The sequence below is a fragment of the Nannospalax galili genome, unplaced genomic scaffold (assembly GCF_000622305.1).
Source record: "Nannospalax galili isolate Female #2095 unplaced genomic scaffold, S.galili_v1.0 scaffold1532, whole genome shotgun sequence".
In the NCBI taxonomy this organism is placed as follows: Eukaryota; Metazoa; Chordata; class Mammalia; order Rodentia; family Spalacidae; genus Nannospalax; species Nannospalax galili.
In genome coordinates, this window is record NW_008330832.1 from 1,032,466 (window position 1) to 1,040,883 (window position 8,418).

Genomic DNA, 8,418 nt, shown 5'->3' on the forward strand with positions numbered 1-8,418 from the left:
AGTGTAACCGACTGTGACTAGTAATAATCAGATACATAGAGATTAGAGACGCATGTGCAAACATCTAAGTGTTAGTAGCATTAAAGATGAGTTTTTCCGTAAGAAACAGTATATTTTAAAATGAAACAGAGATCTTTTTTTTTTTTTTTTGGTCTTTTTGAGACAGGGTCTCCCTGTAGCCCCAGCTGTCCTGGAACTCACTATGTAGACCAGGCTGGCCTTGAACTCACAGAGATCCACCTGCCTCTGCCTCCTGAGTGCTGGGATTAAAGGTGTGCACCACCACACCTGGCAACAGAGATCTTTTTTAAAGGTTAAAAACTCATTCAAATTTTATGTCTTACAGGGTTTATACTGAGTTCAATATTGTATAACTGTATTAATTCAACTGTAAACCTAAAAATTTTATAGCCACTTTTGAAAGAGATCTATCTTTACTCTGGAGAATTTTTATTATGTTATGCCACCAATGATCATCAGGTTGGCTATCATGGTATGACCGTAAAATAGAGTCGTATGTGATTATATGTCACAAAAGAATTTTTATGACATGAGCTAGGCATAATGACACCTGCCTGTTTTCTAGCATTAGAGAGGCTAAGAACTAGATCATGAGTTTTAGGTCAGTTCTGGCTACAGAGTGAGACCCTGTCTCAAAAAATAATAATAGAAGCTGGAGCGTCCCAGGGGATCCAACGCCCTCTCTGCTCTCCATGGGCACTGCATGCACAGGTGAACCTACATACATGCAGGCAAAACACTCATATACTAAAAATAAAAGTAAAAATTAATTTAGGCAAGGTGTGGTGGCACATACCTTTAATCCTAGCACTCAGGAGGCAGAGGCAGGTGGATATCTGTGAGTTCCAGGCCAATCAGAACTACATAGTGAGACCCTGTCTCAAATAAACAATCAACAACAATAATAATAACTTTGTGGCCTGGAGAGATGTAGCCATAGACATGATTTAGGGATAGAATAGCACCTGTAGAAGGAGTCTGGCTGTACACAGTGTGTCTTCATAGAAGACGTATAGGAAAGAGGTGGGAGGATGCATTTGGAGGTTTGTGGGACAATCAGCAGGTATCCTCACCCTACCCCTTGCCCCGTGGGGAAAGGCTTTCCCAGCTCCTAGTCTTCCTATGTCAGCTGAAAGTGGGCAACAGTGTTTGTTGCTGATTCCCAGCTATGGCTACTCTCATGCTCTCTGGGAGCTTCTGTCACCCATTGTAGGAGGAACATGCCTGGGACAGTGTGGTTCCAGGAGCAGAGGAGCCACATTGTAGAGTAGCATTAGGGCTTGGGGTTTGGTCCACCAACATCAGCTGGATACTGACCAAGCCACAAGTGCAAGAACCAGACATAAAGACTGCCTGAGGATGCCTCTCAGGCCTAGGTGGTAGTTTCTAACCACTCAGTACCGAATGAGGACACTTGTTATTTCTGAGCAAGAAAATCCTTTTTTCCCCTCACTTTTGTTCTCTAAATTTTCTATAGAGAACATGCTTTTCTAATAAGAAAAACATCATCCAAGTATATATACATATATATGTATATACACGCATACATATATTTTAAAAAATATTTTATTTATCATTTTTATATTATATGTGTGAGTATATTGCCTGCATGTGAGTAGGTGCACCTGTGTTGTGCAATGTCCATGGAGGTCAGAAGAGGGCATTGGAGCCCCTGGAACTGGAGTTACAGATGGTTGTTAGCAGCCATGTGGGTGCTGGGAATTGAACCCAGGTCCTCTGCAAAAAGCAGCCAGTGCTCTTAACCATGGAGCCATCTCTCCAACATATACCAAGCTTTGGGCTAGGGAGATGGTGTAGTGTATAAAGCACTTGCCTCACAAGTATAAGGACCTACATTTGGATCCTCGGAACCCATGTAAGGACAGACGGTAGTAGCTCACATCTGTAATTCTAGTGCCCCTATGGGTGGTGGAAACAAGAATTCCTGGAAGCTCTCCAGCTAGTTGGCCTGATGTATACAGTGGTGTAAAAAAGATCCTGTCTTAAGGTACAAGGACCTTAAGGACCAACGAACACTCAAGGTAGTCCTCTGACTCCACTTGCACACTGTGACATGTGTGCCCCACCTCCCACAAACATGTACACATACATATTATACCCATACACAGAAATAAAGAGAAAAAAATCTTGGTCGGGTGTGGTGGTGCACACCAGCACACTCAGCACTCAAGAGGCTGAGGCAGGAGAATGGTAAATTTGAGGCCAGCCTGGGCTACATAATGAGAATCTGTCTCAAAAATAGATGGCGAGGCTGGAGAGATGTCTCCAAGGTTAAGAGTGCTGGCTGTCTTGCAGAGGACCCAGGTTTGATTCCCAGCACCCACATGGCAGCTAACAACCATCCATAACCCCAATTCCAGGGGAATCTGATGCTCTCTTCTGACCTCCACAGGCATTGCACAGCACAGGTGCACTTACATACATAGAGGCAATACACTCATACACATAAAATAAAAATAATATGCTGGGCGTGGTGGCTCACACCTTTAATCCCAGCCCTTGGGAGGCAGATGCAGGCAGATCTTTGTGAGTTCAAGGCCAGCCTGGTCTACATAGTGAGTTCCAGGACAGCTGGGGCTACAAGGAGACCCTGTCTCAAAAAAAGACAAAATAAAATAAAATAAAATAAAACATAAAAATAATAAAATAAAATAAAATATAAAAATAGATGGAGAGATAGACAATAGATACATAGATAGGTAGATAGTTGATAGATAAATGATAGGTGATAGATTAATGATAGATAGATGGATGCTAGATAGATAAATGAATGAATGTTAGATGTACGCACATATAGATGATAAATAGCTAGATGGTAGATAGTAATAGGTGGGTGGATGATGGATCGGTGGTAGATGAATGGGTGAACGGATGGATGATAAATGATAGATGATGATAGATGATAGATGGATGAATGATGTATGGATGATAGATGATAGATGATAGATGATGGATGGATGCTAAATGAATGATGGTATGTAGATAATAGATGATGGATGGATGGTATATAAATAGATGATAGATGAATAGATTGAAAACACACCCCTGTCCATTCTGAGCCACATACAGACATTCTGTAACCCAGTGATAATCATAGGTACTTGCATAGCCTGTCTTTTCTCAGAAGTCCTCTGTAAACACTCATCTATGTTGGTACCTGTCCTCAATGACTGTCACAACATCCTGCCAAGTGAATGTACTATAATAATACAGTGTGCTTGTGTTACTCCCACAGCAGAAAACCTGAATTACCCTTCAGTTGTCATGCCTAAGGCTGCCTCCAGGGTAGAAGTTAGAAAAGCAGGGAGAAGAGCCCCACATTTGGGAGATGGCTTATTGCCAACCTTTCATGTTGAAATAAAATAAACCCTATATCAGCTAAGCCTTTAGAATTTCAATCTCTGTTACTAACAACTTATTCATCTCTTCAAGATATTATTAGTAATTGGTTTTTAGCACACAAATATAAAAATTTCTTACAAGTTTGGCTGTGGTTGGAATGTGTTCCTGGGCTGCATGTATTGAGATCTAGTCCCCACTGTGTGAGAGTGAAAAGGGGCTGGAAAGACAACTCAGTTGGTCAGGTGCTAGGACCCAAGTTTTATTCCTAGAACCCAAGTAAACACAGCAGGGCAGGGTAGTATGAGCTTGTGATTTCAGTGCTGGAGAGGCAGAGATAGGTGAATCCCTGGGGCTCACTGGCCACCCAGTCTTGCCTGCTCAGCAAACTATGGGCCCATGAGCGACCCTGGCTCAAGAAAACAAGGTGGACAGTTCCTGAGCAGTGATACCTGAGGTTGACCCCTGGCCTCCATATATATTTGCACACATACATACACAAGCATATATGTGCATCTACACAAATACTCACACACAGGGTAGGAAGTCAACCCAGCTGTGGTGCTTTGAGGCAGGGTCTTTGAAATTCCAGAAGAGTATCAGAGTGGAGTCCCCAAGACTAATCCTAGTAGCTTTCTAAGATGGACAGCAAGCAGAACAGACACACACACACACACACACACACACACACACACACACACGCACGCACACACACTCACACACAGCTGCTCCCTGCCTCTTCTGATGTAATGCCCCCGAGTCACCACAGGACTCTGCTATCAAGGAGGCCACCACCATACTAAGTCCCACAACCATGAACCAGAATGGTGAACCATAACTAACTCCCTTTCTTCATAACTTGTCAAGTCTGTGGCATCATATTAGCAATAGATGGCATCAGAGGGAACAATTCTTTTTGTATCTGAGCACTTGGAAGGGCAGTGGATTTGGAAGAAATAACACAAGCAGAGCTGGATGCCTGGGGAGACTGGCACTATCTGGGACTCATAAGTCATGCTCAGAGGGCTCTCGGCTTAGTGAGAGAAGAGGGGGTTAAGTTGTAGGGCAGAGGTCCTTGGACTTGGATGGGACCCAAGTCATGTGATTTGCATTATGAGGAACTGCTGAGGCATGGTGTCTCAGAGGAGACATGACCTAGATCCCCATCCTTCCTCCATTCTCTTCTCTCATTTTTCCCTCTCTTCCTCTCTCTCTGTACGCACTTATTTCAGCAAATGATGTCAGGGCGTTCCCTGTCCAGGGCAGGGTGGGTATCTACCAGCGACTCTAGACAGGCTGCCAACCTTGGAGAAGGTATTGGAAACCTGCCCCTGTCCAGGGCGGGTGAGCTCAGCCCTCTTGGTGCTCTGTGAAAGGCTATTTCTGTCCTCCCTGTGTTCACATGGAGATATGCCATCCGTGTTCATAAATGTCCCTTTGTGCTGGGAGGTTCTTATCCACTCGGGAGATGCCCAGCAACAGGCCTGCTGGGCCAGGCCCCCTGCCAGCCAATGCCATCTGAGCCAGGGACAGGAAATGTGGCATTTGGGGAGCCACCCCAGAGGCAGCAAACTCTGAGGGCCCAAGCAACAGCCACAGGCTAGACGGCAGCAGGTCACACTCAGGCCTCGTTCTGGGAGGGACATGCCTTGAGTTAGACAATGCTGGGCCCTCCTGAACTTGAGACACACCAGGCCTCCTCTCTGGAGACTCTTTCTCATGGTGTGAGGCCCCTAGGCCTCCACATCCACTTTTCAGACCAGAGGTGCCAACCCTTAAGTCCTTTCTGTTAGCCTGGGGACAGGGGAAAGGAGAGGAAAGAAACGGGAAGAAGTGAGCCAGGTGTAGCCAGACTGCAGGTGTACTGAACACTTTTGATACCAGGGTCATAGGGCAAAGGGCACACTGAAGGTCAAGACTGCTCCTCACCTAGCAGTCACTTTCTCAACCTATAAGGTGATATGGGATGGCTGCTTTTCCCTCCAGTGACATAAGTAGACACTGCTTGTTTATCCACTAGACTAAGTAACCCACAGCCTGAGACTTGACCCCATACCTGGGACCTCTCCCAGTTACTCCAACCTTCATTCAGTGGTGTCAGCCAACCCATGTAGCTTGGGATGGGGGTCTCTCTTTCCCCTTCCCAGATCTATGAAGGGAACCAAAGATGGCACCTTTACAGCTACTCATCTTCAATAGACCATACCCACTGATCTTGATTGTCTACCACAGAGGGACACTTGCCTTCTGCTTAGAGACAGTCAGACAGGGATGGTGTGCAGCACAGAGCACAGGCCTGTCCATGGCTACAGATCCAGAGCTGTCCCTTCTCCCACCCTGTGCCTGGGTCAAATCTACAACCTGGACCTGTCTCTACCTTTATCCTTGTGCTGACTCAGAGTGGTTGCTCCAACTAGGAGTATCAACACCTCTGGACCTGATAGGACTGCTGGGCTGGGCCTGACAAGCTGCTCTCACCCCTGAGGGGCAGTTCTGATGTATGTCTGAGATTGAGACCCACAGAGCCAACAAGGGGCAGGGCAAAGAGAACACACACTCTGGGCAAAGGGCTTTTGCTGTTCCCATGGTGTTTGGGTGGGGGGTTAAAGGATACAATTGACTCCTATCTCATCTCTGCCACAGTGCAAGGGCAGAGGACTGCAGTAGGGATCCCAAGCTTTGAATCTAAGCTCCATCTCACCAGGGGCTCTCCCTGGAAGAACAAAGCTGGACAGCCTCAGGGCTGAGGAGGCAGCAGTTCAGCAGGGGAGACAGAAAGAGTCATGAGGTGGAGCCAAGCAACTGGATATGGTGGGCAGAAGATGTCCATAATAGATCAGGGCCACCTGGGTTCCATCTCAGCTCTCAAGCCTGTCTCCCCCTTCTATAGGTGCAACTACCTCCAAGTAAAGGATGCAGCCTGGGTCTGAATTGAGTCCATCTCAACCACCCCCTAGTAAGGGAATCATCTAAATCTGAACTTTGTGCCATCCTGATCACCCCTTAGTAAGAGATGCAGTCCAGGCCTGGACCTCAGCTTTGTCCTAACTACCCCAAATTGAGGGATGGAGCTCAGGTTGGATCCCGCATCCATCTTGACCACACTATAGTGAGAATACAGCCAAAATCCACACACCCCACGGTAAAAGATGCAGTCCAGGCTTGGACCACCCCACATACGGTATACAGTCCAAGTATGGCATACTTATCACTCAGTGGAGAGTGCTGCTTTCTCTCTTTCTTCGGGAAAACAACCATTACTCACAGCTCTGGACACCCTATGGCTGTAGCCAAGCAGGAATGTGTCCCAGGAGACAGTTCCCTTCAGCTTCCCACATCCCCTGTGGGCGGGGTCTCAGGGAAAGAGGGCTGAGGGGAAGAGGAGTGCTTTGAGTCCTGGTGGACTTGGGTTGGGGAAGCACATTTCTCAGGGATGTGCCCACCTTGGATGGGGAGGGCTCTGGCTGTAGGTAGAAAGGACTACAAAGTGGGGACAGCTGGTTGAGAGTGCACTATTGGTATCCTAGACAGCTCCCTTAGGTCCCTAGTGACTGGGCTGACACCGAGAGGTTAGACCAAGCTTATTAAGGAGATACCACCTCCTCAGGGCCCCAGCTAGGTCCCCAGGCTGGCCAGTTCCCCAGTCAGGCCAATGCCAGTAGCTGAGGCCTTGCTTGGCCTACACCATCGGGAGACAAGCAAGAGGTTCAGGGAGAGCTGACCTGCCTATAGATGTCTCTTCGCCAAGCCACAGGCCAACCGCCCCACCAGCCTGCCGTCCTCACTCCCACACTCTCTGCCCAGCGGCTTTGTGACCTGAGTGAGCGGTCAATGTCCAGACCAAGAATAAGGAGCCCAGGCAGCCCCTGTCATTAGTGGTTTGCTGAACACAGGTTGGGCCAAGGGACATCTGGCATGGTGCCTGAAAGCTAGATGGAGGATACCGTCAGGCTGTGCCCCAGGCAGACTCCAGACGGTGGAGAGTCAGTATTTGGGCTTTGATATGGGTTCCCTCCTTTCCAGACTATTTGTGGTCAGAGGCTGGTTCAGGTGGAGCACACAATACTCCCATAAACACAAATATGGTGTTTTCAGGCTCAGACCCAGGTGTAGGGAGGACCCCAGGGGACAGGCACACTGCCATCAGATGACAGACAGTCACTAGAGATTGACCTGAGCAGTACAATGGCCTTCATGTTGAAAGGGTTTAATGGAACAAAAAGAAGAGCAGGGCAGAGCCAGGAGAGAGCCGTCTCAACACGCCTGCAGAGGGATCTGAGGTTTTTAAAAAGATTTATTTATTTTTATTTTATGTGTATGAGTGTTTGCCAGCATGTATGTAAGTGCACCATGTGCATGCAGTGCCCTCAGAGGCCAGAAGAGGGTCTTGAACCCCTAGAGTTACAGTTTTGAGCAGCAATGTGGATATTCCTCAGGTGCCAGCTATCATTTTTTTTGAGACAGGGCCTCTTGGTGTCCTGGAGCTCACCAGGTAAGCTAGGCTGTTTGGTCAGGGAGCCCCAGGAATTTTCTTGTCTTCTGCCCCCCCCCCCCCCTTTTGGTCAGGGGGCCCCCGGAATTTTTTTGTCTTTCGCCCCCCCCCCCCCAGTGCTGAGGTTCCAAGTGTTTTGTTTTGTTTTGTTTTCTGTGGGTTCTGGGGATTGAACTCAGGTCCTTGCAAAGCAAACGTTTTACTGACTGAGCCATCTCCCCAGCTCTGAGGCCCCATTCTTTAGCCAGGAGAACAGAGCTGCTTGCTGGAGGTAGTACCATTTAGGAGAGCTTAGAAGTGACAGGCCCTCTTCGGAATGTTTCTGCTTTATAGACTAGCACACACATCCCAAATCACACAGACAGCTCAGGAGGGGTGGATCTGAATTCCACTCAACAGGGCCAGCCTCAGAGGGATCAGTCAGGTTCTGTTAGTGGAGTGACCCATGAGACTTTCTCAGCACTAGGGACATAGGCTGAGACACTGGCTTTGAGCTGTTTGGCAAAGGTGCAGTGCCCTCCTGCAAACAGATGCAGGTATGTCTG